This window comes from Amia ocellicauda, chromosome 2 (assembly GCF_036373705.1).
Source record: "Amia ocellicauda isolate fAmiCal2 chromosome 2, fAmiCal2.hap1, whole genome shotgun sequence".
NCBI lineage: Eukaryota > Metazoa > Chordata > Actinopteri > Amiiformes > Amiidae > Amia > Amia ocellicauda.
The window spans coordinates 26,280,020-26,299,481 of record NC_089851.1 but is presented as its reverse complement, the minus strand read 5'-3'; positions in this window follow the sequence as shown (position 1 = coordinate 26,299,481).

The following is a 19,462-nucleotide window of genomic DNA, read 5'->3' as shown; positions in this document are numbered from 1 at the left end:
CCATGCTTGATCTCCCCTGTGGTATCCTAACCTCACGGCTGTGTAAAGTGAGTAGTGCGTTCTATCGGATGCTATTACACAGCATTTTGGAAGATAGAGATTATCGGTAGTCATTGTTGCATAAATTGTCTATAATCATAATTATCTGCCACAATTTCATTCTTTCTTAAAAGGACTTTCTTAAAATAGTTCAAATTTACAAACAAAGGACTTAGATTGCTTATATTTCCAGGCTCTGATCCCATTGTATGTACACACTATTTTTAATCAATGTCTTATTAGACCAAGATTTTTTTTTTTAATCAGGGCAGTTTCAGGGCTCTGACAGAGGATGATGCAATTGAGACAACCATTGGAAGATTCATACTGTCGTATAATCTGTTGGAAAATAATGTTCATGTTTAAGCTTCAAATGAATACAGAAACTACAGAGGGCTTTATTATGGATTAAATGCAATCCTTTTTGTAATGCTAAAATGGCAAGGTGCATCTCTTTCTAGTTGAAACTGTGATCAATTAATAACTAAGGTTGTTGACTGCCTCTGGGATCTGCCTTGATCAGACGTCTGCCCTCTTTTCCATCCCATTTCCTTTTAATCCAACTCCTAATGGAGTCTGTGTCAAAACAGATCAAATCTCCTCAACCTTCATTACGAAAATAAAACCTGAAACCTAGGATTGCCGGACTATCAATTTGTTGATGCTGAAATTCATGATGTTTTTTATTATTCATACTGTGTGTTTTTTATTTATTCATGTATTACTTGGTTGGCTTGAGTGGAAAAGGTTTGCAGTTTAATATTTTACTTTGCAGATAGGGTCTGTTTAATGTTTTCCTTTCTGCTTTGTACAGATTTGGAGCTTCATTTCCAGAGCTTCTATCAAAACGTATTATTTTCTCAACTGTAGGCAAGAATATGTATAGATTGTATATTTGTTAGCATCAATTAGTACTTGAAATGATTTTCACCAATTTTGATTATTAAGGGAATGTGGCCTTATTTGCAGTTAAACATAGAACATAGATCTAGATTTAGTAGCTACCATAGATCCAAGTTCCACTGTGTTTGTCTTTGTTAAATTACAGGTAACACTAACCGAGCATTCAGCTAGAGCCAGAATGAATCTGGACAGCTTGAAGCTTTAGGCTGAGGATGAATGGTCTCCACATTATTAAAGCAGAAATCTTTTCAAATCGATGTTTACAATGCACACTGGATTGTGGGGAGCCTTGTGCTTATCACAGCAGAAGAGAGCATGTGGGCAATTCATGTCTCCTAGGAAGCAAGCTGGAAAGGATAATTATTTCGATCTCTCGGTTTTCAATTAAGGGATCGCGTACACCACAGCCGAAATATTCTCTGCTGCCACCTTAAAGTAAACTTCAGCAAATAATCCATGTTTTTAATTGGCATATTTACACATTAAGGTGCCAGTGATGACTTTGGAGGGCTGCCTTTTGGAGCAATATTGGGTAACCGGGGATTAGATGAAAGTCTGCAATATCACTTCAAAGGGTCATCATATGTTTGGTTGTCTAGGTCATAAAAATAATAAAATAAAAGAGATCAAACAGTTTACTGTTTGCAGACCTTTACAGTTGTCATATCAGATATAGCCAGCTTAATTGATCATAATACTTAGCATGGGTTAGAACAAATTAACATTTTGTATCTTTCAAGCTGTAATGTGCTCTTTTGGTCTTTTCTAACCTAAAGTTATTACACTTCCATTTTGAAAGTAATGGTAACTATTTTCCAAACATTATGTTACAGCATATTCCACTATCCCGTAAAGGGTTTATGGAATTTAGTGTTTGTTTTGTACAGCTGGCAATTAATTTATTTGCAATGTTTAATAGTTATTTTTCAAATTCTATTATCTAATAAGTGCTACCCTGCCTGTTCACCCACTAAGGTTTGGCATTGTCCAGTAAAGTGCAGGGGATTATATTTTCTGGGGTCTATTTTGAATTTGTTACTTTGACAAAATATGACAAATTTGAAGTTAATATTTATTTTTTCTGATTGACTTTTCTGGTCATAACCATTATGAGGTTTTGGACATGTTTAATCAAACACAGTTTTGATTTCGGCAGAGAAATTCACTGTTCTAATGAAAATGTCGCCAATTTATACTCAAACATTTATAGAGGAAGGGATATTCAAATTTATGTGGCTACCTACAAATTAAGGAAATCATTTTTCATGAAGAGAGCTCCATGCACTGACATAAAGGTTCCTGCATTTGCAGGGGGGGTTGTGTGTGTTTTGATACGGCTTTCTGGCTGAGAAGTAATGTAAGATTACACCAGATAAATGGGATCTTGACAGCTACAATCACGTGTGACCCAAATACTATCCCTGCTCTGGTTTTCATGGCATTTTAAATCTATTTCAAAAACAAGAAAGCGATTGGACCTGCCCTTAAAGACGCCCCACCTTAGGGTCGTGCTTTTGTTTCATCACAAGGAATATTTTCATATGTGCAAGCTACCCTACATCACAAAGTCACGAGTGTGATTTCTTGGAAACCCACCTATTGTCTGGTACTTGAGGGGGCCCCACTTTCCTCTTATTTTTGTATCCCCATTAAACTATGAGCTTGACACATGCTTATTCAAGGTCTTTTACATTGATTGAAAAGATGGTCTTGGTAAATGTGTCCATTTAATCTAATGTTTACATCAATTAAATACTTGACGACAGAAAACACTAGCTCTCCAGGATCTGAATCCTGAATAAAAAGTCTACGAGTAGCAATTCTGGATTTATTACCGTCTTCTTAAATTAAGAAGTACAATAAATACAATTAATAAAAAATAAAAAAAATTAAAACATCTGGATTGTTACCTGATTTAAATATGGTTTAAAACAATGAAACAGAAAAAAATATTAAGCCATTGAACATTCAATTATCTGTGCTGCAATAACAGAAGAAAGGCATCAAGCTCATGTTCTTGTATTGTAACGAAAGAATAATTAGTTAATCTTTTTTGTTATCTTAAAAGAAAACATTGTTGCAAACACTTACATGCATTCAAATAATTAACAGTGTCATTCAATGGCAGACAATCTATTATTCTTAATTGTTTATCAAAAGCCAAACTAATTAAAATGTGTTTAGAAGATTAAAATATACAACAAAAGCAAATCTAACTGAAATGTGTTAATTAAACTAACATAATTTGCATTTAATAGAAAGGATAATACTTTTAAAAGGTTTAAATTATGTATTAAACACATTAAAACATAAAAGTACATAGTGGAAGAAACAAGAATTATACATATAAAAGTAATGACAATAAGCCCACTATGTTTATGGAATCTAAATATAGGATGATATGCACTATATGAAAGTTTCAAGGAAATTGAATTTAGTTATTGAACAAAATAATCAAATATGCATGGGTAAACAAAAAAAAGTGTTACTTCTGAGTGATTTCAATATTACAACCCTAATTAATTGAAGGGTTATTAATAAATTCAATCATTAATTAACTAATGTTCTTGCTAATTTCATGGAAATCCATCAACAATCCCAAATACTTCACACTGGACTTTTCCCACCAAGGAGTGTTTTATCCAACAACAGTAATCAGTACTATTTTTTTCTTTGTTAAATGGCTTCTCTTCCACTAATCACATTATTATTAGTGGCCTCTTTTTTCCAATACAACTTCCTCTATGGATTTGAGATACTAGTTCTACTGGAACTAATTGGAAGCCCTTCAAACTTCAATCTTCGTCAGGTGTTGCATGTCAATGTTATGACTGGTGGAGAATAAAGCCGGGCAATATTGTCAGTCTTACCTCTCAAATCAGGATTTAAATCCCAAAGCATCCCTATCAATCAGCTCTCTAACCATTTTGCAAGGCAGTCCACTTTAAGATCAGCTTTGCCTTAAGCATCTTTAAGCTCCCACAGCACTTAAAGAAGCAGGTCTTGCACGCAACTTGGTGAGCTGTTAGCATATGGTCCAGCAGACTGACATCAAATTATTACGTTTCAACACCATCATCAGTCAATTCTAGTAAATTACTTATTTAAACAAGCCTTAATACATTTTTTTATTCATTTATGTTATATGATTCTTGGTTCGGCGTTTGTATACATTTTATGGCACGGCCAACATCTTCTAACATTTAGTCGACCGTAAAGTGTTGTGCAATATTTTAGAGAAAAGGATCATTTTGATTAAAGAACATTTTCAACACTTCTTTTGTTTAAGGAACTGACACGTCCAGTTATTGATTAACACTGCGCATTGCGGAAACTTTTTTTTTAATGTTTTATAAACAGAAAAGGATTCGTCAACATCCATTCAAATCATGAAACCAAGCAAATACAGCTCACAGAATTTTCTGGCCATTTAAGTGTCAACTGTTGCCCAAAGTAAAGAAGAAGAAAAAAAGAGTTCTGTGAAAAATGACTAGATTCATCTGTAAGGTCAAAGATATAACTTATATTCATATTTTAGAAGAGTATTTTTTTTTTTTTTAAAAAGCAATAAACTAGTGGGGAGATTTGGAAGTCTGTTGCCTTATTAATCCCTTTTCCACTCCTGAAACTCAACCTAATGAGGGGACATACCTGAAATATGAAACCATCAGTGTGTTTTATGCAACACATCAATGTCATGGCTCCCTGCGGTGTACTAATGACCTCGTTTGGTCAGAGCTTGTCATGTGTAGGGCCCTGATAGCTGAAACGGTTGCCATTGTAGGGTTTTCGGCAGTTGTTGGGGGACTTTGAAGAGGAGACTGAGTAATCCTGACTGAAAGATGCCTGTTTTACTTACTGCTGGCCTTTAAGCTCTATTTTGTAGCATAAAGGTACGTTAAACTTAAATTAAACGATACCTATATGTGTATATCCATATGCACATATATAGAGATAGACAGATAGATACACATATATACATACACATTTATATATATATACATATAAATAGATTGAACTGTGATAAAGTGGCAGTACAAATTTAAAAATAAATGAAATAACTCCTCATCAAAGGAGTTCCTTCTAAGAGCAGAGTACAAGTGTAAAACAATAAAGAAATAATGATTCTCTTATATGTACCTGTTAATGTCATGGGGACATCTTACCATTTAAAGATATGTTATTTCCTCCTTTCTCATACATTAATACAAGATGTTAATAACGTAAATTCAAGTATAAAGATTTGTACTAGTTGTGATTTCTCTCTATGACTCTTTGGCACTATAGTGATTTGCAATGGTTAACCCGTTCTGAATGCATCGGAGGACAAAAACCCCAAAAACCCAAAAACAAATCTCTGACAAATTGCTGATGATGGGTTAATGTATCAAATACTTATCTTTGGATAAATTAAGCTTTTGATTGTTTTTGTTTATTTTGTTTATTTGTTTATTAGTACACAATACGATTTTAAGAATAATTCAATTGATGTAGTCATTAGGAACTGATACAGACGTGTTTTTAATAGAAATGCCTTTGTTTCCCAAATTCAGCATAGTAACAATAACTCCTAACATCACCTGAATCAAAGACCCGTTCATTGCATATACCGTATAAACCCACAACCATAACGTGTGCCATTCTTGTAAAATCGTATTCATTACGCTGTAAAATATTTCGTAAACATCTAATAAGACATAACGGTATATTTCAAAAAGGGAGTCACATAAAATATACATATATATTATTCTAAATTGTTCCTAGTGTCATTTTTTATATAAAGTGTATAATAAACATATAATATTTCGTAATAGGAAACAGACCAAATATGTTCACTGATGCAATAAATGAAGGAAGTTTAAGTTATTGTCTTAAAAAGAATACACACATACACGTCATTGACTGCTTTAAAAGTTGTTGTTTTTTTAATACTCATGTGATTTCGACCTTCCTTATACTGCAGATGGCTTTTCAACAGTTTGTAAATGAGTGTTTGTTGTTGTTGCATCACAACCCAAACGTCACTAGCTGTAGTACGTCAATGCCTGCAGCGTAGGTGTTTTCATGATTAGATATCAATGTATAAAACATGTTTTTAAAACATCTACATCCACGTATAATAAGGTTATATAGTGCACATATATTGTAGCTCCTGTAATGCATGTTGCATATCCATAGCATGCAATAAATTCAATTCCACACTGTATAGCGGTAGTAAATGGGAGTATTCATCCCACAGGGTATTCCAATCGCTTTTCAAAAAAGTATGGTTTAATTTATTTAATGCATTTATTCTTAGTAAATTAAAACTGGAATTGGCACTGTGTTCACAAAAAAACACACAAGTGAACGAGATAACAAACACCAACATAAAATAATAGGCCGATTATGTTACAGTAAGCAAATAATTCGAAATACAGGCCTTAAATTATATTTTTATTAAGTCACTGCTAACATGTCTTCAATTGTAACACTTGTGGTAGTATTACATGAACCATTGTTTTCTGTTTGACATTTATGTATGTTTGTATGTATCGATTTATTTATCGAAGGAGGATTTGTTTTGGATATTCATTTACAATTTATTATAGATAAAGTTATGTTTTTATAATTAAATTATTGTATTTTAAGATATACTACCGTAGGATCTTAAGTTACTTTTTATTTTATTATTCAGTTTCGTTTTTAATACTTGGTTAATCGCACTTTCTGGTTTGGGAAGATAGACCTAGATTATAAGAATTTAAAGAAAAAAGTGTTTAGGATTTCCAAATCTAGACATTTAACGTTTCACAATTCATAATCATCTCAGCAGTATTGACTACGCCTATTTGATGATTTAAAAAAACATACTCTATCAATATCAGATAAGACGTTTCCTTGAAAACAAATATGCAAACTGTGGATTTTAAAATTATTTATGATGTATTTATTTTCGAAAATATTACGTAAAAGGGGAAGACACAACCCAATAAATCTTAAGAGATCATGCTTATACAACTAGCTATTATTATTATGACTATGCTATTATTATTATTATTATTATTATTATTATTATTATTATTATTGATTGTTGTTAATGGTGTTGTTGTTTAGTTACTATTTTTTGTTTTGTTTTTCTCCTACATGTCGGAGCACTGTTGTGTGATCATTAAAAACATGAAACACAATCTTCATTTTAGCAGCATTAGACCACTTGTATGGGTGGGTTTCATTAAGCTTACTGGTATGATCAGTAGTTACTAAAATAATGTAAATAGTAATATTATAGACAACAAAATAAAAATAAATGTACCTTTTTACCAATCGTCGACTTTTGCCTTTTGCGACACATTGCGAGGTAGTGGATGTCGGGACATAGATGTAGTACTTCCCCGGAAATAAAAATGTATAAATAAATACAGTACAGTGCAGTACTGAAATGACAAAGTTAATATTACCAAAAATGTATTTATTGCATATATGTTTGTGTTGTTCAAAATATATATTTTAACCATCAGTAAGTTTAAGTTTAATAATCACCAAAGTTTAAGCAGGGAAAGTAAACAATGGGAAATACATTTCAGCTGCTGAAAGACATTCACTAGTGAAAGCATGGTGATCATCTGTTGGCCATAAACTACATTTCAATACAAATCTTGCTAATGTTTAAAGTATAAAATGAAATATTTTAGTGTGAAGGAAAACCAATAAATCATAAATGCTGATAAATAAATCTCAAGATTAATGTTAGATTTACACCAGATTTTGAATGGGAAAGCAACATGAATTTGGACCAGTTAGGTAAGATATTGCATTTATGTCATAACCCTATCATGAAAAAAGACAATGAAACATGTTAGAAAAAACAACACCCAGAAATTGACTTTGACATTCAATTTAATCACACACACCAAAACAACATCTAAAGCCTGTTTATGCCACAGTTATAAGATTAGTTATAAAGTCTTTCAACCCAGACCAAGACGAAGATATGTAACCATGCATCAAATGTACTTGAAATCCACAGGATCATAGAATGGCAGTGGTGGGGAAATTATTCTATATTATAATAAACATTCAATTTGATTCCTGTTCTGATAGAGAAATTAATCAAGAACGTAACGACATTGCAGACTGGCATAAGAATGGGTGATATGCTAAGTCAAATGGCATCTTTGAGCAGGGGTGGCAATATCATACTAGTTGCAATATATTTGATCATGTATGTATCCCCATATTGAGCAAACCACGGGGTAAAGCAGCATTGGTACCTGGTAGTAAAGTTTTAAGAGAAGTGCATTATCCTGACCCTAAGAATGCCAACCAATACACAATTGTATTCCTTATACACTCACCTAAAGGATTATTAGGAACACCTGTTCAATTTCTCATTAATGCAATTATCTAACCAACCAATCACATGGCAGTTGCTTCAATGCATTTAGGGGTGTGGTCCTGGTCAAGACAATCTCCTGAACTCCAAACTGAATGTCTGAATGGGAAAGAAAGGTGATTTAAGCAATTTTGAGCGTGGCATGGTTGTTGGTGCCAGACGGGCCGGTCTGAGTATTTCACAATCTGCTCAGTTACTGGGATTTTCACGCACAACCATTTCTGGGGTTTACAAAGAATGGTGTGAAAAGGGAAAAACATCCAGTATGCGGCAGTCCTGTGGGCGAAAATGCCTTGTTGATGCTAGAGGTCAGAGGAGAATGGGCCGACTGATTCAAGCTGATAGAAGAGCAACTTTGACTGAAATAACCACTCATTACAACCGAGGTATGCAGCAAAGCATTTGTGAAGCCACAACACGTACAACCTTGAGGCGGATGGGCTACAACAGCAGAAGACCCCACCGGGTACCACTCATCTCCACTACAAATAGGAAAAAGAGGCTACAATTTGCACAAGCTCACCAAACTTGGACAGTTGAAGACTGGAAAAATGTTGCCTGGTCTGATGAGTCTCGATTTCTGTTGAGACGTTCAGATGGTAGAGTCAGAATTTGGCGTAAACAGAATGAGAACATGGATCCATCATGCCTTGTTACCACTGTGCAGGCTGGTGGTGGTGGTGTAATGGTGTGGGGGATGTTTTCTTGGCACACTTTAGGCCCCTTAGTGCCAATTGGGCATCGTTTAAATGCCACGGCCTACCTGAGCATTGTTTCTGACCATGTCCATCCCTTTATGACCACCATGTACCCATCCTCTGATGGCTACTTCCAGCAGGATAATGCACCATGTCACAAAGGTCGAATCATTTCAAATTGGTTTCTTGAACATGACAATGAGTTCACTGTACTAAACTGGCCCCCACAGTCACCAGATCTCAACCCAATAGAGCATCTTTGGGATGTGGTGGAACGGGAGCTTCGTGCCCTGGATGTGCATCCCACAAATCTCCATCAACTGCAAGATGCTATCCTATCAATATGGGTCAACATTTCTAAAGAATGCTTTCAGCACCTTGTTGAATCAATGCCACGTAGAATTAAGGCAGTTCTGAAGGCGAAAGGGGGTCAAACACAGTATTAGTATGGTGTTCCTAATAATCCTTTAGGTGAGTGTATAGCGCATATCAGTGAGTACAACACCACCTAGTCGCAATTTTTTTTGGACATGATCCCATCTGTGTGCCTGGGAATAGTAACTAGTTAACAGTAAAGTGTACTGGATGCACTACTGCAGAGGAAAAAGTTATGTAATAGATGTGAAGTGTCAGTCACACTCAGTCTTATCTCATTTCAGTCAACAGGCATCTTTACCTTTTTTCCTCTGGGTTCAGTGTTTAACAAACTCAACAAAATAGATTGTTGATAAATAAGTATTGTTTAATGAAACATGTTTAATACAGAAAATGAATCACTGAATGCAATTTATTGAAATGAAGAATATATCTATGTATGCATTTATGTGTATCCAGAGAGAGGATACTTTAGGTTTCATTGTCAGGAATTATAAGCATTAATCCATTGTTACAGTGGAAACTGCAATCAGATATTCTAGTTTAAACTGTAATATATTATTACAAGCTCACAACAAGAAACATGCTGAGCCCATTATGAATCAAGAAAGGAAACGTTCCAGAATTCACTGTCTTTAGAAATAACAACCTGATCCATCTGTGGCAGAGTCTAGGAACACAGAAGATATAGCATTTATTCTTCATTTCAAATCAGTAGTTATTGTCTATGATGTCTATGAGTATACTGCATACATTGTTGCATTTGAAGGCAATCTGTATAATGTCAGATGTAAAAAATAGCTTTATCTAAAGAAAAACAGGTTAAACTGGATAAACACTACATATTCTGTAACATATTGCTCCAATAACTATGAATATCCACTTTATCAAGTAATAACGATCTATGACTGTGGCAGGGAGGGGTTAATTGTCCCTCCCTGCATGCTCATGGACTGCAGGTGGCTGGGGTGATTGATCAATAAGGTCAATCAACCCCAGCCACCTGCTATATAAGGAGGCCTCAGCGTCCCATTAGGAGGAGTGTTGGTGTTGGTGTTGGTGTTGGTGTTGGTGTTGGTGTTGGTGTTGGTGTTGGTGTTGGTGTTGGTGTTGGTGTTGGTGTTGGTGTTGGTGTTGGTGTGTCCAGTTTTCCGTTTTGGTCTTTGTGGTGGCACGGTGAAGTCCTTTGACCAGCCCATGTCGGTTTGGTTTCCTGTTTTGTGGACTGTTTCTGTTGGCCCATGTGCCTGTTTATTTTATGTATTACAGGTCTTGGTTTTTGTTTACCCTTCGTCTGTCTCCAAGCCTCCATTACTGGCTACCCCGCCACAATGACAAAATTAAATACAAACTTTGACACTTTTGGTTGCTATGGCAGTTATCCTTTTGAGTAGAAGAAAAAGAAGCATTTGCCAAATAAATAAATATATACATAAATAAGAAGCCACCACTTTGTACAGGTTTGTAGTTTTGTTTGAAGATAGGTCAGTTTTGTTTTAATGTGGACTCCTAGACAATACAATTGAAAACATTTAAACTCTTAATAACTTAAAAAAAAAAAAAAGTTATTTTGTAATATGTTTTCAGAATGTTGTGACTTCCAAATGTGGTGTCTGGTGTTTACGTACAGTAGCTCCAAGAGGTATTGGAACATCTGGTGCACAAATACATACCAGAGTCACTGTAGAAGCTAAGCTCTCCAAATTAAACTGATTTGGAAGACAATAATTTAAGTCGTTAAAGTTTTCCACTTATCTTGAACCACATCATTCATTTTGAAAATGTGGTAAGCATATTATATTCGGATGATTCCTGTGTGGAGGTGTTTGAAATAAACTGCTTTGAGAAGAGATGTCTTGATACAAAATAAAGTCCTATTGCTTCCAATCCAGTATACAGTATTCTGTACACAAGATCATGATAGTAATATCAGTTAGTTTACTATTACTGACACAAGGTGATGATTGGCTTTTAGGACTGCTTAACAAATGGAAAGTGTTGTTTATTACATATATTCAGCCTCTGGATGACACCTTTAAAAATTGTACAGACTTGTGGCACACTACGTTGGTGACTTTTTCAAACAATCTGCAATATTCAAATGTATAACAGCTTTGCCTTTATTAAACTTGCAACAGACATGCATTTGGGACAGGCTATTTACAATCTCTCTCTCTCTCTCTCTCTCTCATATATATATACACACACATACACAGTACTACTCCTCATAAAGTGTCAATGATCCAATTTAGCACAAAAATAAATAAATAAACACAGTGCAGGTGTCCATTCAACAAATAGTCTATTTAGTCTGACTGAATGGCCATGAGGTAGGCAAAATACTGTATACTAAGTTTGCCTTTTTTATATATTTGTGTGTTTATTATCTTTATTCATGTTTATACCCTATTGTAGTGGTCCACAAACATGGTCCTGGGGAGCCCCTATCCAGCAAGTTTTGTAAGTCTACCTAAATCACTAATTTCAAAAGACTGGGAACACATGGAAGTTATAGATCAATGAAACAAGTAACTTGTTAAATTAAGGGAACACTCTGGTCATTATGAAAGCTGAAAAGCAGTATATTTTCTATAAACAAAATCTCTAAATAAATTTAACAAATCACCCGCTTAATTCATTAGAATTAATTTGTCCCAGGTGCTAAGAAAATTATGATTAAGGGTTACCTATACAACCTGTTGGATAGGGGCTCTTGAAGACTGTTTGGGCAGCACTGCTCTATTAATCAACCAATCAAACAACAACAACAACAACAACAACATTCTCATCAGCATATTTCAGAAAAGCACACCATTTGCAGAATATGAGGTTTACCATTAAAACAAGCAAACAAAAGACAAAACTAAATGGCATTAGTTTGCTAGTATTAACATGCATACCACTGAATATGGTTGAATGCCAGTTTTCACAGTCTCTTTATTTGACTGTGTGAAGCAGTTTATTGGGCAGTATATTATATTATTCACAAAGTGTTGGCAAATGGTTCTCCATGATTGCTAACCTCTGATTGAAAACACAATCATCTGTGCTGTGTGTGATTGCCTGCCTGCTTATCTCACTGTCTCTGGGACAGGCTGACCCCTGGCTCTTCAAAGGCAGGTATTTGAATCTTAGCAACAACATGTGCAGGTTGTTGGGAGCCTAACTGGAACAGCTCCCTGATGGCACACTGAGCCAGTGGCAGAGTCTGAGCCCTGTATCTGCACTCTGTATGGTTGAAACCCACAATGAAGAAGCAGTTTCCCCAAGAGAGAGGGAGAAGTGGCCTGGAGATGATTGACTTCACTGTAATAGAGTTGAGAGGAGCAGGGAAGACCTGGCAGAAATCGTGTATTGGAAACATGACCTGAATCCTTTGTATTAGGAACAAGACCTGACTCACTGGTATCATCTGCAAACACTCAAACAGAACAACTGCATGCTCTTAACAGCTCTGCAACACAAACAACACTTTCTTTAGACATGCTTCAGTGTCAACATTTGGCCAACACAAGTGCGGTTTCCTCCGGACAAGGGTGTGGTTCTCACTGAGCATGGGGGGTATGTCTAACAGTCTGCAGAAATCAGAGACTTGTTCTACAACTTCTCATAATTCAATCTCAACATAATTACACAATCCTCCCAAAGAACACACAACTCTCAAGTCACAACCCTGGCTCTCCATAAAAACATTAATTTAATAAACAGATAAATAACTAAACAAGTCAGTAAGACAACGGTCTCAGTTTAATGCATATAAACACCTATTACAAAAGGTGGACACAGAAATGGCTATACATAGCTTTTTATTGTACAGATTGATCCATTACATTTACAGACTGTTTGACTGCCATTAGCTTCTAAGAATCCCATCCTGTTTCACACTAGAGCTGGAACTACATGGACCTTTTCCATTAGCAACAACATAAAATTAACTTGCATGGAATAAGTAGCCTAATTACTTCCAGGGGGAAAAGACACCCAGGCCCCTTTTCCAACCCGTTTCTTAATCTGTTAAATCCAAGATTTGCACGGAACATTTTTCAGATGTTATTTTCTTTATCATTATTCTAACTATACATATAAAAACAAACAAAGAGAAGTAATTAAACACATTTGTGTAGCACATGTCAAGAATAATGCATTCCAAATGCGTCTTGGCTGTCAGTGGAGAGCAATTAATGAAAATGTTTTTTATATCTAAATATAAAACATGCAATATGCATGCAAGGCAACAGTTTAAGAGCATGAACTAACCAAGCACTACCATAACTTTCCATGAGCTCCCAATCGGACCACCTGCAAAAACAAAAACAAACTTGCCATTTAATTTTGTAATACAGTCTATAACATACATTTTTTTTTTTTTTTTAGGTTAAGATATATACATTTAAGGGAAACTGATACAACTTGTCTGCTGTTTTTCGTGTGTCTAATAAATAATGCACTAATGACCTGTTATGATTTATGTTAGCTGATAATAAACACAAACTAGACATTATTTTCCTGCAGAAACCAAAGAAGAAAAATAAAAAATGAACCATGATTATCTGGTACTGACTGTCTCTCACACACACACACACACACACACAACATGGATTGGGCTTCACATCCCATAGACTTTCAGTACCAGCCAGTCAGTGGGTGATGTGTTCTAATAATAGCCAGTGGGGATGCTTAATGCCAAAGACTCAAATTGTGCTCTGGGCAGATCTGTAATGTAAAAGATGGCATTCAGATCAGACTTTATTGACTTAACTAGTTGTTTCAGATGTGTATTGAGAATGCAAAACCTACCTGGACTGCACAACTCTGTGTTACATCTGCTTCTCAGAGAGGGCCTTCACAAAGCGTGTGGTTATCTGCAGTGCCCCCAGGCAATCCCAGCCCCTTCTACCATGCCCAGGAAAATGGCACTGGTGCCAAGAATGTAGAAAATCCTCCGTTTCCCTCTCGGCACAATGCAGACACATGACAATGCAATGGTGTCTCGCTCATTTGGACTTCTGAGAATGGAAATGTTGGGTGCTCATGGTTTCAGTGACAGGCTTAGAGGCACATTGGACACTTTATCAATCACAGTTTTATTCCAATCCCAGTCTGTCTCTCAGAATACATTTCAAAGGTTAATGGGTCTTTAAGGTGCAGAAAACCATGTGAACACTGAAACTATCACATTGTGTTACAACCTGAACTCTTGATGCATTTAAATGGGATTTTGTAACCTTTGATTTAAACAACCTACTCCACACTTCTGATGTGGGAAAAAATGGTGGAGGAGGGGAAAAAACTAATCAATTTAAAATAAAAACCTGAAAAGTCTTCATTAAATAAGTATTCACCAATTTTGTTATTACATTCCTAAATTAGCTCAAGTGCAACCAATTGCCTTCACATCTGTGTGCAATTAAAGTGGTTCACATGATTTCAGATTAAATACACCTGTCTCTGTAAGGTCCCACATTTGGGTACCAGTGCATGATTCAAAGCAATGATTCTTCTATGAAGGTGTACTAAGGAGCTTTCAAAACAACTCTGGGATAGAGTTGTGGAAAAGAACAGATATGGGGAGGTTTATCAAAAGATTTAAAAGGCAGTGGATATGCCTTGGAGCACAGTCAAGTCGATCATCAAGAAGTGGAAGGTATACAGCACCACCCACAATATGCTTAGATCTGACAGTCCTCTCAAACTTAGTAGCTGGGTAAGCACTGGTCAGAGAAGCCACCTAGAGGCCACTGACAACAGTGAAAGACCTATGGCATTCCATGTGTGACTGGTGTGGGCTGACGCATCACCTGCCATCGTCTACACTGCAGCCTGCCCTGTCTGATACTGTCATTTTCAGTTTTGATAACTGAATACAAGAAACATCAGGCATGGCACTGGAGTCCACATCAGTCTGCTCATTTTAGGAGAAGTGTGGGAGAATATCAATACACATGCAGTGTGGGAATATTTCAGATTATCTGCATCTTTCAGGTGATCGGAGTCTGCTTTCTCAGCTCTTAGAGGTGGGGTTCAGATACATCTTCTCCAGCTCATCCAAGAGATGTGACTTGAGTTTTCAGGACATAGCACTATTTTACTATTGATCCGAGAGTCAAAGATTGTGATGCCCAATTAAGAACTTTGATTTTGTGCTCCCTTAGTCAATTGATCATAGATGTCTGTGTGATTTGGATAGTGATGTAAAGTCAATTTTAAAGTATCTTATTAGATAAACTTTATTTGTATCCAGGTTGTTCAGAATATTAGAATACAAAATGATTAAAAACTAGTAACCGTTATATAGTATTTTGTTTTGCTGTTCTGTTTGGACCGTTAACTAACATTTAACTAAGCAGTGGAAACCCAGACCGTCATGGACTAATGCCACGTTTTGGACTGCATGGCACATATGGTCTTGTTCATTCTAATATATTAGTGATTCTAGGAAAAGTGTATTTGACTTACATTTTATGATTTAATTAAATACAAATTTCAAATGCTTTTTGATAATTGAATGTATAGGTTTGTCTCCTCCATATCCAAAATTCCTTGTTAGGCTGCATGTGTGTATATATATATATATATATATATACACTCACCTAAAGGATTATTAGGAACACCATACTAATACTGTGTTTGACCCCCTTTCGCCTTCAGAACTGCCTTAATTCTACGTGGCATTGATTCAACAAGGTGCTGAAAGCATTCTTTAGAAATGTTGGCCCATATTGATAGGATAGCATCTTGCAGTTGATGGAGATTTGTGGGATGCACATCCAGGGCACGAAGCTCCCGTTCCACCACATCCCAAAGATACTCTATTGGGTTGAGATCTGGTGACTGTGGGGGCCAGTTTAGTACAGTGAACTCATTGTCATGTTCAAGAAACCAATTTGAAATGATTCGACCTTTGTGACATGGTGCATTATCCTGCTGGAAGTAGCCATCAGAGGATGGGTACATGGTGGTCATAAAGGGATGGACATGTTCAGAAACAATGCTCAGGTAGGCCGTGGCATTTAAACGATGCCCAATTGGCACTAAGGGGCCTAAAGTGTGCCAAGAAAACATCCCCCACACCATTACACCACCACCACCAGCCTGCACAGTGGTAACAAGGCATGATGGATCCATGTTCTCATTCTGTTTACGCCAAATTCTGACTCTACCATCTGAATGTCTCAACAGAAATCGAGACTCATCAGACCAGGCAACATTTTTCCAGTCTTCAACTGTCCAATTTTGGTGAGCTTGTGCAAATTGTAGCCTCTTTTTCCTATTTGTAGTGGAGATGAGTGGTACCCGGTGGGGTCTTCTGCTGTTGTAGCCCATCCGCCTCAAGGTTGTACGTGTTGTGGCTTCACAAATGCTTTGCTGCATACCTCGGTTGTAACGAGTGGTTATTTCAGTCAAAGTTGCTCTTCTATCAGCTTGAATCAGTCGGCCCATTCTCCTCTGACCTCTAGCATCAACAAGGCATTTTCGCCCACAGGACTGCCGCATACTGGATGTTTTTCCCTTTTCACACCATTCTTTGTAAACCCTAGAAATTGTTGTGCGTGAAAATCCCAGTAACTGAGCAGATTGTGAAATACTCAGAGCGGCCCGTCTGGCACCAACAACCATGCCACGCTCAAAATTGCTTAAATCACCTTTCTTTCCCATTCAGACATTCAGTTTGGAGTTCAGGAGATTGTCTTGACCAGGACCACACCCCTAAATGCATTGAAGCAACTGCCATGTGATTGGTTGGTTAGATAATTGCATTAATGAGAAATTGAACAGGTGTTCCTCATAATCCTTTAGGTGAGTGTATATATATATATATATATATATATATATATATATATATTCCACCCCCCAATTAAGGGCAGCGGCCACACTCTTTTAGTGTGTCTTTGATGTGGGATCGCCACAATATATATACAATCAATCTATATAAATCAAACCACAGCTAATGTTCTGATGTGAAACATTTTTCAGAACTGTTATACACCTGCCCCCCCAGAAGAATGTATTTTAATAAACTACAATATAACAAATTAATGGGTTGCTAATAAGAAACCATTAACTGAGCATAAAAACACACCTCTTTTCATTATACAATCATTCTTCAAGTCATCCTGAAAATATGGTCACAAACAGCAGTTTTTTTACAAGGTAATGTGCTCCACCTAGTGGATGTCCCAGTCATCACAGCCAACAGTAAAGAATAAAGGAAATATTGCATTTTGGGCCTTAAAAATGTGTACACTTCAGCCCATTTGTTTTGTATGCCCTTAATTAGTACAATACAGTTTAATGTTCACACAGTTTCCATATGGCTTTGTCAATACATTTTAGCATGTGCTTTGCATTAGCTCTCCAGATGTGAAGAACAAAAATAATATGTGATGCCTGGCCTAACAGTCCAAGTCTTTACTTAAACAGATGGATTAAACTAATCCTAAATAATACCTGATGTGAAGAGAAATCTAATTCCATTAGACATCAGTTTGACACCATCCTCAATTTTAAAGAACACTCTTAAGAATGTAATACTACTACCTTAACATGTGGTCAATAACAATAGAAATGATTAAAAAGCATATCTCTAAAATGCATCTCAACAGCATGTATGTTAAGTTAAATAATGAGCCAATAATACGTTACTGTTATGAAGTACTTCTTAGAAGAAATAGAAACATATCCATAGCCTAGAAGAAAGGGACCTTAAGATAAACTAGGCAAGCAGAAGGAGATGCTGTCTCTTTAGTATAGACCCTACAAAATGCACTCGTTCTACTGTAATGAAGATGGAAGGGCAATTCCAGGGTATTGAATACTGCTTTGCATTTCCTGGTACATAAAAGCAACCAATTGATTTGCCATCTGCTGCAGTAAGGAAAAAATATGTATATAAAATACATTTTTAAGTGTTTACAAAATTCCATCCATACTTGGTGCAGTATTACGATGACAAATGTACATTAAAATGAACCAATTAACTTCCAATATCCCACGTGGAATATATATATTTTTTACTATTAAATCCTTGTGATATTGTTAATACCATTTACAGCAAAACTTTCATACAGTGAGGGAAAAAAGTATTTGATCCCCTGCTGATTTTGTACGTTTGCCCACTGACAAAGAAATGATCAGTCTATAATTTTAATGGTAGGTGTATTTTAACAGTGAGAGACAGAATAACAGCAAAAAAATCCAGAAAAACGCATTTCAAAAAAGTTATAAATTGATTTGCATGTTAATGAGGGAAATAAGTATTTGACCCCTTCGACTTAGTACTTGGTGGCAAAACCCTTGTTGGCAATCACAGAGGTCAGACATTTCTTGTAGTTGGCCACCAGGTTTGCACACATCTCAGGAGGGATTTTGTCCCACTGCTCTTTGCAGATCCTCTCCAAGTCATTAAGGTTTCGAGGCTGACGTTTGGCAACTCGAACCTTCAGCTCCCTCCACAGATTTTCTATGGGATTAAGGTCTGGAGACTGGCTAGGCCACTCCAGGGCCTTAATATGCTTCTTCTTGAGCCACTCCTTTGTTGCCTTGGCTGTGTGTTTTGGGTCATTGTCATGCTGGAATACCCATCCACGACCCATTTTCAATGCCCTGGCTGAGGGAAGGAGGTTCTCACCCAAGATTTGACGGTACATGGCCCCATCCATCGTCCCTTTGATGCGGTGCAGTTGTCCTGTCCCCTTAGCAGAAAAACACCCCCAAAGCATAATGTTTCCACCTCCATGTTTGATGGTGGGGATGGTGTTCTTGGGGTCATTCCTCCTCCTCCAAACAGGGCGAGTTGAGTTGATGCCAAAGAGCTCGATTTTGGTCTCATCTGACCACAACACTTTCACCAGTTCTCCTCTGAATCATTCAGATGTTCATTGGCAAACTTCAGACGGGCCTGTACATGTGCTTTCTTGAGCAGGGGGACCTTGCGGGCGCTGCAGGATTTCAGTCCTTCACGGCGTAGTGTGTTACCAATTGTTTTCTTGGTGACTATGGTCCCAGCTGCCTTGAGATCATTAACAAGATCCTCCCGTGTAGTTCTGGGCTGATTCCTCACCGTTCTCATGAT